This window comes from Pyxicephalus adspersus, chromosome 6 (genome assembly GCF_032062135.1).
Source record: "Pyxicephalus adspersus chromosome 6, UCB_Pads_2.0, whole genome shotgun sequence".
Taxonomy (NCBI): Eukaryota; Metazoa; Chordata; class Amphibia; order Anura; family Pyxicephalidae; genus Pyxicephalus; species Pyxicephalus adspersus.
Window position 1 is genome coordinate 58,950,176 of NC_092863.1, and position 16,691 is coordinate 58,966,866.

General features: G+C 38.8%; 1 protein-coding gene across 1 annotated transcript in view; it reads right to left on the bottom strand.

The window, feature by feature from the left end:
* ZNRF3 (zinc and ring finger 3) overlaps positions 1–16,691 on the bottom strand; it is an 83,476-nt gene that overhangs the window by 13,019 nt on the left and 53,766 nt on the right. The window lies entirely within an intron of this gene.

Below are 16,691 nucleotides of genomic sequence, written 5' to 3' on the forward strand. Positions count from 1 at the left end.
AGCGGAGGTGGAGAAGAGAACATGATTTTGGCAGCAGGGTGTTAAGGTATCCTTTAGAAAGGTTGGGATGGAAAACAAGAGCTTTGGCCAAGTAACCTTTATCTTCAGGATGAATGCCAAGTCCCAAGGCATACAGATCATGAACTCCAGATTTATTCAAATGTGAACCGAATGTAAAGAACCAAACTGTATTCTAGAGTTCAGAGTTGTCTAAATCCATAATATATAAAACACATCTGTACAGGTATAGCTACCAGAATAAATCTCACGGCACAGTCATGTCATTTGTGGTTTGCATCTCCCCTGCAATGTCTTCTTCTAAAGTTCCTTGCTTTACTGCTGGCTGCACCAACATGACCACTATAGAGGAGCTTCCTCTACAGATGTGCAGTGGTTAGCACTGCGGCCTTTGCTGCACTAGGCCCTAGGTTTGAATCTTGGCCAGGACACTGCATGGAGTTTGCATGGGTTTCCTCTCAGTACTACAGTTTCCTCCCACATTCCAAAAACGCAGTTATGTTAATTGGCTTCCCCCCAACATTGACCTTAGACTGTAATAAAGACATATGACTATGGTAGGGACATTAAATTGTGAGCTCCTTTGGGGGACCGATAGTGACTTGACTATGGACTTTGTACAGCGCTGCGTAATATGTTGGCTCTATATAAATACTGTATAATAATAATATGTATGCTTTTCATATGTGTATTTGTCTGAGGGTCAGGTTAACAAGATCTCACATGATCATACCCCCGAATAAAAATAAAAAGTCTAATAGCGTACATGTTCTAATCAATCATGAAATGCATTCATAGAAAAAGCCTTTGAAGGTTGTGTTCTCAAACATGACATTTTGCAGTGAAAGGGAATGGCTTACTCTTGGTTGAGCGGTGCTACTGGTGAGAGCACCTATCAAATACATTACACACACTTCATACATGCACTCCAGCATTCCACAAGCCTCACATATCCGGAACTTTAGGGCTGCTGGCTCTGACCTTGCAGGTTCTCTTGGCAGGAGATCAAAGCGGCCAAGTCACAAACAGCACAGAGTGCAATCTCTCACTGTGTTCTCCTATTCTCCCTGGGTTCCTCCTCCCTCTGCTATCAGGCGCTCTTTCTGCCATTCTATACTTTATGTTATTACTAGCTTATGTCAGACAAGCTCTTCTCCATGTCCCCCACTATACCGTCACATCCCTCAACTATGATCAAGAAGCCAAGTGGATAGGAAAAACTCCTATCAAAGGGTGGAGCACAAATTAGATGGCGTCTACTAGGACATTGATAATTGCCACTGGGTCTTCTGGTTGTGAAGCAGTTAATAAGATGTTCTTTCAGTAGTAATCCGCCCATGTTGTGAGGCTTTAGGGGAGCCCCAGGGAAGAAAGGTGGAGCAAAGACAAAAAAAAAAATCTTTTGAACTAATTTTCCACACAAGACGCTTTTGCTTCTTAATTATGAATGAGGTTATAACAGGCACAAACAAGTACAGGGTGAGTCTGAGAAGGAGGGTATGGCCAAGGGTGGAAGTCTACCAAGGGGAAACTTTGACCCTGGCAATGTTTAGGACTAAATCATAAAACACGTAGCCTAGTACATATTGGAGTAGAAGTTTACTACGAGAGGTGAGTCAGTACGTTACAACTGATAACAATGGAATAAAAAAAGGAGGTCACACATTCACAATGAATTATGGGAAGGTTGTCCTGAGAATGGTTCTTGGTTGTGATTTAAGGTGGAGCATGGTGAATGGTCAGCTTTGCAAATAGAGGGATCGAATAAAAGTCAAAAGTTTAACCTGTAGAGATAATTGGTGCCATTTTGGTGGTGGTGATGAACTCAGAAATATGCAGACACAATGGGGTGAGAGGTCAGCCACAGCTGGGGAGCTCCCCGGACTCTACTTTGGGAATCCTAGACTGCCATGGCACCCTAGGTGAGAGTAGCTGATCCGAGGTCTATGGATATCTAAAGGGATACTTGTGCTGAAAGAAAATGCAGACAAGCTAACTTCCTTTTAATATTGCATAAAACATTCACTCTGTGTGCCAAATATACATTTCACGAGCAGGACATCAACAAAAGCTCAAGGACACCCAAAGTCCATAATCCTGACCCTCTGCGCTGTTGCATCATTTGTTCCGCTGTTCACCTTTGCATTACTCTTCAGTAAAATTTTTCAAACATTTGACCGAAACCAAACCAGGATACAATTTTCTCGAGTATATGGGTATAAAGGGAAACTTGTACTGAAACAAATTCACAGGTTAACCCTGCAGGTCTACTTGCATATTCTAACTGCCATGGCAATCCTACAGCTTCATAAAGTGTACATTTACCAGCTTTTGCAGGATGGCAAGCTAATACATCCAGGACGATAATATTACATTCAAGATATAAACTATGATTTTCCAAATTCTGTCCTTATGTTACTCCCACTGAATGTCACAGCACTTAGCCCTTCTAATGGGCATTTACCGATATGAGAGGAAACTGGAGCGCAAAGCTAGGGAGAACTTACAAACTCCATGCATGCAGAATGTGTCCCTGGACTCTAAAACCTTAGTAATGCAAAGACGGGTGTGCTGTCCACTTCAGGGGCATACATGGAAAACTAAAATGTCAGATTTGATGGAGCCTAAAAAGGATAGGACTTAAAACCAAATACAAAAAAGCCTAATATGCAAATCATCGTCATCAGAACAGAAAGTGAGGCATTACCCAAAATACTGACCTATCAGCAGAATTCTAAGACAAAAAAAAAAAAGCTTTCATTCCAATGCATACAGTGGTTTGAATGACAAGAGGGCACACTATATATACTTCACTTTGAAGTAATTCTCTTATTTTCATGTTGTGAGTACAGAAAGTGGAGATAAATTACACCAAAGAAACAAGATTGCAAGGGATTCTAAGCATATCCTACTAAACTAAACATTACTTGGCTTTAGATATACTTTTAAACTGATCAAGACATATTACTAAACATAACCAAATAAGAATATTGATCAGAAAATACTCAAAGGCTACTTTCCCTAATTACAAAAGGGGTTTCTAAGCTATCCAATGGCCCAAAAAGGATCATGGTGGGCCTGTAAGAGTTGGCAGTGAACAAGGTAGCTCTGGGGGGAGTGGAGAACTCTCACTATATTGGTAAAAATGGAAAACTGCTTTAACATAATACAGAACATAAATGATAGGTTGATAAGTGAATACAAACCACGTACATAATAAAACTTTCATAGGTCAAATGTACAATTTGGGCTTTAACATATTGTAAATATTGATTCTGGAATTTCAGCTATGGATCACAGTATATCAATGTTTCTTTCGATTCGGGAAGTTCAGTACTTGTCTGGAAACATATTTGTGTTTATGTGCACACGTGTTACCGCAGACTGCATCCTGTCTGTCGCTGCTTATGGAACACAGCATTTCTTCAGGTATCAGCCCTGGAGGTATTTGAGGGGATGGTGCAAAGTGACCTTCAAGGGCGTAGAAGGGGAGTCATCAAGCCTGTCAATACCATCCTTTGTCCTTTCCATTGGGTATTTACATCATACAGTGAAGTCACAGAATGAAAGAACTCAGGTATGTAACACCTACTCTGCAAGTTTGAACAGTGTTCCCTTATTGGAGATATTTCACAATTGTGCCACTACAATAAATACCATAGCCAAACAAAGAACACAAGACACAGTCTGCTAGGGCACACTGTGACCCAAGACAAGCATATTTATATGCCAGATATCCAGCCGTGTGTGTATAAAATATATATGATAAGATATGTGCTACAGGTACCCCTCCAAAAAAAAAAAAAGTAAAACACAATGTTTAAAAACCAGTTTAAAAACTGGCAAGTCATAAATGTAGAAGTTGCATGACCTAATTTCTGAAAAATATACAATATTAATGCACCGCAAGAACAGAGCAAAAAAGGAATATTAACCATTTCAATGCTTACTTATAACTGCCATGCAGGCATGGCAGCTACTAGGAGACCCAAAAGAACACCGCACTATGACGTATGTACACATAGCAGGTCATTAAATCCAGGTACAAATCTCTATCCATTACAAAAGCTGATTGTAGGGGGGTAACTGTACAATATTTGCCCTTTTTGCTGTTTATATAGGCAAAAGGGGGCTATTAAATCTGCATTTTTCCCCAACCCAAAAGGTAAAAATATTTTCGGGTTTGAATGAAAACAACTTTGTTTTGTAAATATTTTGCAGAGGTTTTTTCACCCACGTTTTCCTAAAAGAGCATCTATAAAACATATTAGGCTTTTAAATGATAAAATACATTTTGGAGTTAGACCATTAAGTGGTGTCCTGCCACTAGATGCCAGCAGTCTTCAACAATGAGTGACAGCCAGAATCATTTAATGGATTTCCTCTGAGCACAGACTGTCATTGGCCTGCCCCCAAGGAGTGGCATCATCCTGCAGCTTTAAATAGGAGTATTGCTGCACTTACACACCATGATTGTCAGTGCAGAAAAATTCGATTCTGTACCAGTAGGAACTATGACATGGACTGACCAAAAGCCCCCTGGAAAAGGTTGTGTGTGTTTTCCAAGTTGGTTCCCAAGAGTCATTTACCCTTATCTCCCTAAATAAATTATCAAGTGTAAATTAAAGCTATGGTGCAAGCTTGCTTGATCAGGATTGTGAGTTCAAATAAAAAAAACAAGGGCTGCCTTCGCTGACCACTTACTACAAAGTATAAGCTGCATGGCTGTTATGTTAACCTACTTGCTCCAGGCAATGACCCAACACAAGTCATTTATTCACAATTTTGCTAAGTGAAGCCAGATAGCTACCATGAGAGAAAACTAGCATTTTAGAGGTCAGCATGAACATGCAAAGATGTACAAAATCATTGGGTTTAATATTTTGCAAGTTAATATGATATCAACCCTTCTAAGTTTTGTATGAATCTACAAAAGTTTAATAAAAATCTTGTCAAATGACCCAAGTTGTCCAATGTTTAAAGAGAGAAAAGATTACAGTATGGACCCAGGATAGCCACATGACATTGGGAGGAAATGCAAAACTAACATTATGCATGATGCAAAGATGTACTATGCCATCTATATAATGTATAGTTATATAGGTATATGTATAGGTAGAAGTGCAGAGGTACTGATGTCACTGGAGGACATTACCTACAGTACTCACACTGTGGTGGTATGGTTGCATATAACCATAAAAAAAATTAGGCAAAAACGGCAGAAGAACATAAGGATGTTATTATCGGCGTAGTGCTTGGCAAAAGCATATCCTGTAACCATTCTACAAAGAATTCTATTTCTCTACTATTCACTGAAAATTCAATCTAGTAAAGTGTTCTGTCCAGAATTTTTTTTAAAAAAAAGCTGAATATGGGTGGCGACCCTTCTATTATGACTCAACTTCTCAGTAAACACCCAAAAACAGCCAGGTCGTTACTGCAAAGTGCCGGGTGGTGCACCCAACTTAAAGGGGCCGGAGAGAACCAAGCCAAACCTATACACAAGGACTTTACTGAACTTCTGTACCTGACCTCATAAATGATCTTTTAGCTAAATGAGCCACAATTCCCACAGAGCCAATCTATAACCATGTGGTCATGGAATCTGTTATGTCAGCCTGTCATTTGTTTAAAAATATAGAGGAGAATCAATCATCAGTTCAGCGTTTGATTGATTTTCCATATAATTATTCATTAAATTAGTATTATAACAAGCGGTAACCCAAATTTAGTCTACTGAAGTCATATCAGTAAAAGAATAATGATTAGGATTATCTGTATTATTTTATTACACTTCAACAATCCCATGAGTGATGTAAACATGTGATCAAACATTTTCAGTCTCCTGCTTTCAAATAATGAGCTACCCAAAAGTCTTTTAGTATTTTAATGTATAACTATTTGCAACAAGGTAAACAGGAATGATAAACACACACAGGCAGACTATTGGACAAGCTGCATCCTGCAACAACAAACGCTGTGTCTAATTAGGCTTAACAGATACACAGAAGTACAGACAGCTTTACTGTACCCATGATCTGAAAGCACAGGTCTGCCTTGCAAGCGGTGCAACAGAGAAAATTCTATTTTTTTTTTTATTTTTTTTTGTCGTTAAGCAAAATCGTCCGTCATGATCACCCCGCAACTTTCCCATGGGTGAACCCGCTGCCTGACTTTATCAGAGTTCACCTGGTGGGTACTTTATGAAGTTCCTTAGGCGACCCCAGTGTTAGCATGGGAGCGGTGAGAACATAGAGCAGGAGACAAGAGTTCCCTGTTGGTTCTTGCAGCATTAACGGATGAGATTAATGATTAACAGATCAGAGGCAGTGGGTGGTTAATGTACAATTCACAGGTCATTCCAGCGGCACTGATGAAAGGGAAGGAAGCAGGCAACACTCCCAACATCTTCTGTTGCAAAACATAAAGGAGAAATAAAGAAAGGAGGGGGACAGGAGCACAGAGGCCATCCTCTACTGGATGCACACCATGTGCTGTGTGTGCTATAATAATGAAGTCAACATGTCCCGTTCCCAAACTTCTCTGTAATCAACAGTAAAAGACTAAGTAGATACTGTAAAATAAATTTAAAAGTAGAAAGTCCTTAAATTGCAGTCATGGGTTGTGATACAATACAGGTCTATATAGTAATCCAACAAAAAGGGGAAAATCAAATTAAAATAAAAAATTTGATTTTCCCCTTTTTGTGCACTATTGGTTGTCCTAAAAGAGTTAGGAACTTTAATACCTAAATATTTAAATACATGCTTACAGCAATTTGGAATCTTTGTGAACACCATGAAAACTTATTGCAGAAACACAATTAAAAAACTTTTTGTTATTAAACTTTTTATTGGGAAAGAAACATACATACAAGGACATTTGTTGAAATACACAATTCGTTCCCATAAACCCAATTAGACCTCCTCACTTCACCTCCTTTTACAATCGTATACTATATTTTTATTACACATAATAGGAAAGGTTGATGGTGCAGAAGGTGTCAGACGTTACTCGTAGAACAACAAACTAACTTGCTGTAGAAATGTTCTAAAATTGATTCAATGATCTATAAAAGAAAAGAATATAAACACATCTCAATAGATTTAATTCACACAGCTAATTATTACACAAAGCTAAGGCACCATCTTCAGTCATGTGACTAATGTTTAAACCTTATTGCAGTTTATATACCCTGTTCTACAAACCTGATGGGCAGAAACGCATCATTACTCAAATAGTTTCTACATTGCACTGTATAGGCACAAGAGTAATCAAGGTATGGATTTTATCTATATAGAATATGTAGAACCAATCATAAATAGTTCTTTATGATCCAAGAGATATAAAAAGTTCCTGTGCTTGTGCCGAGTCATGCATATCTATCCATCTCTATATGGAGACCCACTGTTATCCTTTGGGAAACTACACAAGCATTCAACTGGCCTATTTTTAATATAATGGATGAGGGAACATGGAATGGAGAAGAAAAAGGCATGTCCTACTTTCTCTTATTTATGATCCATCATCCATTACATGAAGAGGCCTCTGTGCCCTCCACACAGTATACGATAAGACAAACAAAAAAAAAAATAGGGAAGCTGCAGTTGATCTTGAACCGGCAGTGAGATACAAATGCAGATATGACTTGAACACTGCTTACAGAAGATCTTCCAAAGGAAATATAAACTTTAGCTAGAATAGCTCTCAACAAATGGAGGACTGCTACTAGAGCTTTGCTGGTATAACCTAAACCACAAAAACTACACTTCATTTTAATAGGAAGTAAAACTGATCACACAAAAAATTACTAGCATATTCGTTGGATCAGTCTTTTTACAGAGCTCAAAAGCTCAAGCGGAAATGTATATACAACATGGTAAAATAGAATTCTAGGAATTGGTGGTAGATCAACCTTAAAATTTGACCAAGGTCACCTAAAACTATCATAATTTCTGTGAGGAAATTTTTTATTTACAATATGCAAAAAAACAAAAGAAAACACACACACACACACACACACAGATTATAACAAAGATTTTCCCTCAATTCCCTAAAAAAATCTGAAGAAATGCTGACCAAGTTACTTCATCCCTAGCCTAAAACTATTATAGGGATGTTACATCTCAAATTGTCCAATTCTATTTAGGCATTCATTTTATATATCCACATATGTAGCACAACTCTTCTACAGAGACGGAAATTAAATGTGGGATTCAGCACATGGCAAGAACAGCTTCCCAGGGACCATGGTTACAGTCTCAGCACAGACCAGACAGTCGATGGAATGTCAGGGAGAGTCAGGGGAAGGAACGGGGCTGTGTGATCACCCGCTGTTCTCCCACCGAGACGCCTCTCAAATACTCCTTTTAAATTACTGTACTTTGTCCCTTTCATCCAAATCAAAGACATTCTATGAAATCCTCAAGCTGTCTTGGAACATAATGCTCTCAAGTGATATAAAAATGTGCACTGTCTGCATTTTGGAAATAAACCGAAAAAGAAAATGTGAACAAGAAAGACAAAATACATGGTACTGATCGGAAACCAAATAACACTGGTACATTCAAGCCAGTTTAGAAATGACTTTTGGCCATTGCTTTTTCTGCTGTTAAGGGTACTGCAATAGGTATTCCAAATAATTTCCCCACTATGTCTCTATAAGTAAAGAAAAACCACAACTTTGAGGGCACCATCCAACTACCCAGTGATATATGTTTTTCCTTTTTTTTTCTTTAATGATCACTTGACTGCGCATCTCTGCCAATGGTGGAAAGAGGGTGAGGCAACCAGACATTTCGGGAAATGGCTTGTCTCAGAGGAAAAAAATGGCAACTGGAAGAAAAACACTCATCCCAGTTGATGCCTAAATTCTACAAAATCTATTGCCCTTAAATGCTGGCAGCCAAGAAATGGCTGGATCAACCTATACAATAAATTATTTTAATGTATAACACTTTAATTATGGAATTAAATATTTTATGTTTTAACCTTACTTTGTTTTAACCTGCAAATGATTAGGTTGGTGACAAAACTAAGTATTAAGCAGTTAAGTCAGTACTAAGCAGTTATTTAAAAGCCAGAAATCACTTTCAGACGTTGAAGTGATTGGTAAAAGCAGGAAGATACAGCTTACCTAAAACATGGCTCCAATTATTACATCGCTACGTACCCCTCTGATCTCATTGGATGATCTTTTCACTTAACATTCTTGGGGAGAGGTCTATCTATCTGTAGAATCTGCTGCAATTTTTCTACAATTTGCTTGATGAAACAAACTGGGATACAACAGCCAGGTCCTTTGGATATATTTTGGAAATGTTCCATCATTTTGGAAGCAATTTTATGTCTAAATGTCCCCGTTTTTAACAAAAAGTTACTTCTTAAGAGCGAGAAACCTAAACATGCCAAATCCATTTTACTTTGCTAAACTCGGAGTGGACAAAGTTTCCTGCTCTTGGGAGAAAGGAAGCACCAGTAAGAAAATCTCTGCTCACGTGCTTGGAAGCCTCCAAATTATCAAATATTTACTATACTAAGGCTAAGCACACATGGATAAAGATAGATATTAGATAATATTTATTATTCAAATAATCTGTTAATGATTGTCTTTTGGGGCACAGGGGAAGTCTGAGGTTCACCCCCGGCTCTTCCGGTCCCCAATGAGAAAAGCTGAAAAATTGAGGTTCTAACCCCTTACCACGCTAGGAAATTCTAAGAAAAAAAGCCACTTGCATGTGCATAAAAAATAGTCCATGAGGCAGGATTGAGATATGCAGTTTTTATGAATGGAAGGGAGAAAGAATCCAGCTATATGAGAAGACGTCATCAAAAAAGAACATTGGTTAATGCTTTGCCAAAGATCAATTCATGGTTTTCCTTCATATGGCTGACTATGAATGGAAGTCTCATTTGCTTTATATGTTTTTTGGGTCACTCCCATATTAATCTCCTTTTCTTCAACATATTCACAGTTTGTGTGTGCAGGTGGCAACAGCCAAGTGTTCACACACTGAAGGCTCCTCAGAGCTACTGTAAAGACATGAAACTGAAGCCTCTTGTATTCTTTTCTTTGGGCCTTGTAGTCTTGACAGATTATTTGCCAGTATTTAAAGCACAGGCTCTCCCTGTTACACCTGGACTCAGCACTTAAAGACTATGTGCATGTAAAAGAAGCTCCGCTCTCCCACTGGAATCCTCAGAGGACACCAAGACTTGTTTAATTAGACCACAATGGAAAATCATAAAGTCAAAGGAATGTGTTTAGGTGATAGGAGGTAAACCATGCATGGGATAGAAAAAAAATCTTTTGTGAAGGCATGAAAGACTCACAGTTTTAGTAACATCTCAAACATAATGGATCACAGTTAAATAAGCTTAATGGTGGAGATACAACAGCAAACTCATGTCTGAACTGGTAACTGAATTGAGCGCAATTTAAAAAGAAAGAAGAAAGGATGCCATGTCTCTAAGTGGTTAGTGTCTTGTGCTGAGTTTAAATGTCACCTAGAACACTGCCTGCATGTAGTCTGAATGTCTTCCCTGTGCTATCTGGCATCTTCATTTCTTCCCATAGTGAAAAAAGTGCATGAGAATTGTGATAATATATTACCAATATATATATCATCATAAGTAGGTGAGGTGAGAATCGTGTAAGCTAAAAGGGAGACAACTGGGAATAGATGTGCACTTTTACAGGGCTAAAATATGATGATGAAGCTGGGATGACAACTCAAGCGAATAAATGACCAATACTAAGAGGGCAAAGAAGAACAAGTAGAACATGTAAGGAATCGAAAAGAAAACTGAACATGGTTAAAGGATAAGAGACAGTTTTGCAAGATAAATAATGGCAATCTGAAGAAGGTATGAGGCATGCCCTAAAATGGCCACAAAACACACATAGTCTGTGCACTATGACTTGAAGAATCAACTACTCCGAGACAATTAACCATAGAGGACTAATAAAATAATGTAATTCTCTTTGATGGGATTGCAATTGCTGTCACAGTACAGTTTTAGACAGGTCCAGGCAGAGGTAATGCTACAGAATGATACTGCTAAGACACCTGCCCATGTGGTCCAACCAAAAAAATATTACATTTGCATTAAAGTTAAATTAGGCTTTTAGGGTTTATACAGAGTTAGTAAAAGTGAGCTGAAAATATACAAAGCTTTCCAAACCATGGGATCTCCTTTAGAACCATGATTTATAACATGTGTATTCTGTGACAGTATTCATGTTTATCAATAAAAAATTAAAGTTTACAAATCTACACAATAATGCTCAAATGCTGTTGCCAAACTAATGATCTTGAAGAATGCATTGTCTTTCTGCTTGAGCTCAGCATCCCTCTCCAAAGTTTTTAAAAACTACAAGCAGTAGAAAGGCCTCGGTGTTGGAAAGTGATGCAGTAAAAAAAACAAATTATAAAGTTTATTTGCAAAATGGGCCATTTACTCCAAGTATGATTGAACCCAGCACTCTGTTTGCCCTCTGAAATGTCAGGCAGTGAAAACTTGGGACTTTTTTTGTCTAATAAGAACCTGGGACTTTTTATAATATCGGTCAAAGTTGTTTGAACAGTAAACACTCTTCGTTGAGGGCAAACACTCCTGACAGATCAGAGGAGAAGATATTTTCCCACACTAAGCACCATTTCTTAGGCTTCACATTGACACGAGATGCTACGAAAGGTTAGAAAACCTGTTCCATATGCTTTTATTCTGCAGAGACTAGTGGTGCTGCCACTTCTTACCCACACCGCTCTTCTCCTAAACCTTCACCTAAAGGAATAAACACAAATTGGTCTTTTCTCTACCTGACATGCACATCCACTACAACTCATCGAAGGTTGAAAGCATATCCAAACTAGAACTTCTTTTCTTATGATGCTAGCCTCCAGAATAAGTCTTTGTGATCCATAACATCCTATATAAAGTGTAATAAACTGTTTTCCTATTTTAATCTGTCTCATGAAAGAGGTAAATACCTTACGGGTATTTAGCAGCCTGCATTGGGGTAATTCAGTATACACTTTTATTATGACTTCTGCTGTTGCACGATAGTAAACACAGACATCAAGCATTGCTATGAAGGAGGTGGCTTATGGAAAAACCATGGTTTACAGCTGCAATACCCGGGTGACAAGGTGCAGCATCATCTCACATTGGTACAAGTGTGGGATAGACAAGAAATCAAGTTTAAAGGTATTACTTACATTGGATACCTCACTTGAGAATGTACGTAAAAATGAATGCAGATAAAACAAAATGGTTTGATGTTAAAATATTATATATATATATATATATATATATATATACACACATACACACACACACACACACACATACATACACATACACACACACATATACATACACACACACAATAAAGGTCCATCAGTGTCCCGTACGAGTTAAAATGTTTTCTAGTTTAGTTTCTCAGTGCTCTCACTTAGAAACTCTGCTTTTTATCCCAAATGACCTCACTCCACAAAGCGACCAAATTTTTTTCAAATCAACATCAAAAGGATCTTATCTGGACAAAAAAGTCTCTTAATCTTCTCAGATACAGCCAATGGCTGCATAGGATTAGCTGCCTTTCTCAGATCTTGACCTAATACTTTAGGGTAAAGACAAGCTATAAAGAACGAGAATAAATTAACCCAAAAATGGGACAGCTGATAGTATTCGGGTGGCTGGATTCTGCCATCACACCCGACTGGACTTATAGAACTACAGGCAGCTGTAGATCGATCTAATTTAGGAAAGAATATTTCAAGTCTGCTTTGCAGAAATTTGCGCCATGCTTCTATACCATGGACATCAAAAACTAGCTGTCTGGTGGTCGTTGGTTTCTGGCCCAATGACCTAGAAAAATTATAAAACAAAACATTTTACAATCATACATTTTCAATTCCAAGACTCAATATTGAAGAAAGAGGATAAGCCTGACAGCCAGGTAACTATCATTTTCGGAAAGAGGGATGTCACCCACTTAGATCAGCCAATCTATTTCCCTCAATTTAACATTAAGTCAGTAAGAAAGAAACAAATGCAGTAACCCAATTACATAAGCCATATGGCCAAAGACCAATCATGTCAGGCTTTAGTAGACCAAAAAGAATACCAGACCGGAGGAAACCTCTGATTATAAGAGGTGAAGAACAGACTGCCAGCATCTATACGGATAGTGGAAAGAAAGTGTCTGAAACATTAAAAGAGCCTGTGATGTGTTGCCGGCTTTGAGGTTATTTGAGGCCCAGAACATATAGGATTTCACAGAGCCTTTAGGCTTTAGGTTTCTCATGTTGCTTGATAACTATTCCTGTGCAAAACAGGCACAAGACAGAGAGGCCATCCCCTTCCTTCCATAATACGGTTTTTATCTTGTTCTGTCCTTCATTGCCTGACCCTTTCTTTGTACTACATCAAGCAAAGGAGCCTCTGCTATTCAATACAATTTACAAATAAGTGATACAGCGATCCATAAAAAAAAGTAAAGGAGCATACATGTACTCAGAATAGCTTTTATTTTATTATTCTGCTTTGCAAAAAAAAACATATTTGGAATATATCTGCAGTACATGCCCATCTCTGAATATCTTATAACTTTAAAATGCTGAAAATACAGATTATAAAAAAAAAAAAAAAACTTGTTCATCTTCAATGAGCTATTTAACATGCCTTTTCTATAGTAAAATCCCAAGTGTCAGCCCTGCCTGCCCAACTCTGCCTTATCCGTCACCGATCTCTGTTTTAAGACAAGTGTTTATGCAAAGCTAAAACTTAATGACTACAGAGCGCCTCAAGTTTCACCCCTATGTCCAAAGGAAATATAATCCCTTTTTACTATCACTAGAAAAGTATTTGTACGATAATACATTTAGGTTTTCTGCATTTTGTGATAAGTATTTTATAAATGAGGAATAAAAAGGTGTTGCATGTTCACTCTTGCCAATGCATTGCATTGCTGTGAATATACTGCTTCATGCATTTTTATACATTTTAGGTTATTGTCAGCAAATATTTAGTGCATTTTAAGAAGGAAGCAGTAAGGATAAAGACATTGAAGAAGTTGCATGGAAATGTACTTCATTTACAAAATGCCATATTTTGTTCCCATGAACTTCAGTCAGGAAATAAGCACCTAATCTACAAACCAGTTAAAACTAAAACTTTTATCTTGTTGTGCTTACAGCAAGCAAACACAAAACATCACTTTAGGCCTTATAATGGGGATGCTGACCATTTTTATTTTTTTGCTTCTATCCTGTTCCCACCGGTGGCTCATGTGGACTTGGGTTGAGGCGCTGGTTTGCTATTGCTTCCTAATGGAGTCCATATGAGATTTTCCATAGCGCTGAGAGTGCAACAAGCAGCAATTTTTGTGCAATGTGGTGCAACTCACAGAAACAGGAATATCAATGCAATAATGATAGGAATTTTACTGATGGCATATTCACTCTGAACAAAGCAGTTTACCGGAGGAGATCCTGCTATTTGCTACCTAAGTGCAGTGTGTTCTTATTTCTCAGATTCCCGCCGTCTCACACACACACCTGAGAGAATGCTTGGGGAGGCTGCGGTTACATACATAAACATTCAATTCCTTTTTGACAAGTCTGGACATTGCTTGTCTTTTAGTCTAGGCAGAAAGATCATGGAGGACCTCCCAGCCCCCCTTTCTCTTTTTCCCACCCACTACTGCTTGCTGAACATCAAAGAGAGCCTGATAACTCTGCAGAGGCAGGTGTCCCCCCTCCAGGGTGATGGGGGAAGAGAAGCACAGGAGACTGACTGCTAATTACAACTCTACCTGATAACTGCAGACAATTTAAACATTCATAGAAGGTCAAACCTTTGAAATGTCACAGCCTTGCACACAGTTCATTGATTTCCAATCTGTAGCTAATCACATAACCAAATCAAAGTCAGTAGCACAAAACCGGTAATATAAACCCTTACTTAGGGTTGCAACTTTCCTAACTGTGTTTCTCTATAAAGTGAAATGATATGGTTTTTAGGAATATTGAAAAAAATTGTTTCACTAAACTACACAGTGATTAAAAGTTACCATGTTGTCCAATGCTCCAAGTATCCTTGGAGTAGTCATATATACACACACACGCATACAGTGAGGGAAAGAAGTATTTGCCCTCTGACAAAGAAATGACCAGTCTATAATTGTAACGGTAGGTTTTTTGTAGCTGTGAGACAGAATAACAACAAAAGAACCCTCAAAAACCCAGTGCTCAAAAGTCAGAGCTTGATGTGCATTGTAATGAGTGAAAAAAGTATTTGATCCCCTATCAATCAGCAAGATTTCAGGCTCTCTAGTGTCATCCATGTATGCAGGTAACGAGCTGAGATTAGGAGCACCCTCAGTAAGGGAGTGCTCCTAATCCAAGCTTGTTACAGTACCTGTAAAAAAGACACCTGTCCACAGAAGCAATCAATCAGATTCCAACCTAGCCACCATGGCCAAGACCAAAGAGGTGTCTAAGAATGTCAGGGACAAGATTGTAGACCTACACAAGGCTGCACTGGGCTACAAAGACAATCGCCAACCAGCTTGGTGAGAAGGTGACAAGAGCTGGCGCGATAATTCACAAATGGGAGAAACACAAAATAAGTGTCAATCTCCCTCAGTCTGGGGCTCCATGCAAGATCTCCCCTTGTGGAGTTGCAATGATCATGAGAACGGTGACGAAGCAGCCCAGAACTACACAGGGAATTTGTCAATGATCTCAGGGAAGCAGAGACCATAGTCACCAAGAAAACAATTGGTAACACACTGCGTCGTGAAGGCCTGAAATCTTGGAGAGCCCGCAAGGTCCCCCTGCTCAAGACGGCACATGTACAGGTCGTCTGTAGTTTGCCAATGAACATCTGAATGATCCAGAGAAGAACTGGGTGAAGGTGTGGTGGTCAGATAAGACCAAAATTGAGCTCTTTGGCATCAACTCAACTCGCTGTGTTTGGAGGAGGCAGAGAAATGCTGCCTATGACCCCAAGAACACCAACCCAACGTCAAATCTGGAGGTGGACACACTATGCTTTGGGGTGGTTTTCTGCTAAGGGGAGAGGACACCTTCACCGCATCGAAGGGACAATGGACGGGGCCATATACCGTCAAATGTTGGGTGAGCACATCCTTCCCCTAGCCAGCGCATTGAAAATTGGTCGTGGATGGGTATTCCTGCATGACAATGATGCAAAACACACCGCAAAGGCAACAAAGGAGTGGCTCAAGCACATGAAGGCCCTGGAGTGGCCTAGCCAGTCTCCAGACTGGTTGATAGGGGATCAAATACTTATTTCACTCATTACAGTGCACATCAAGCTCTGACTTTTGAGCACTGGGTTTTTGAGGGTTCTTTGTTGTTGTTGTTATTATTCTGTCTCTCACACCTACAATAAACCTACCATTACAATTATAGACTGGTCATTTCTTTGTCAGAGGGCAAAAGTACAAAATCAGCAGGGGATCAAATACTTCTTTCCCTCACTGTACACACACATATATACACACACACACACACACACATACATACATACATATACTGTATGTATATATGTGTGTGTACAGTGAGGCTGTAATTATTTTATTTTGAAATTGTTTTAAATGCCTGTGGTAGTACAGACCTTTAGACTATGCAAAGTGAGGG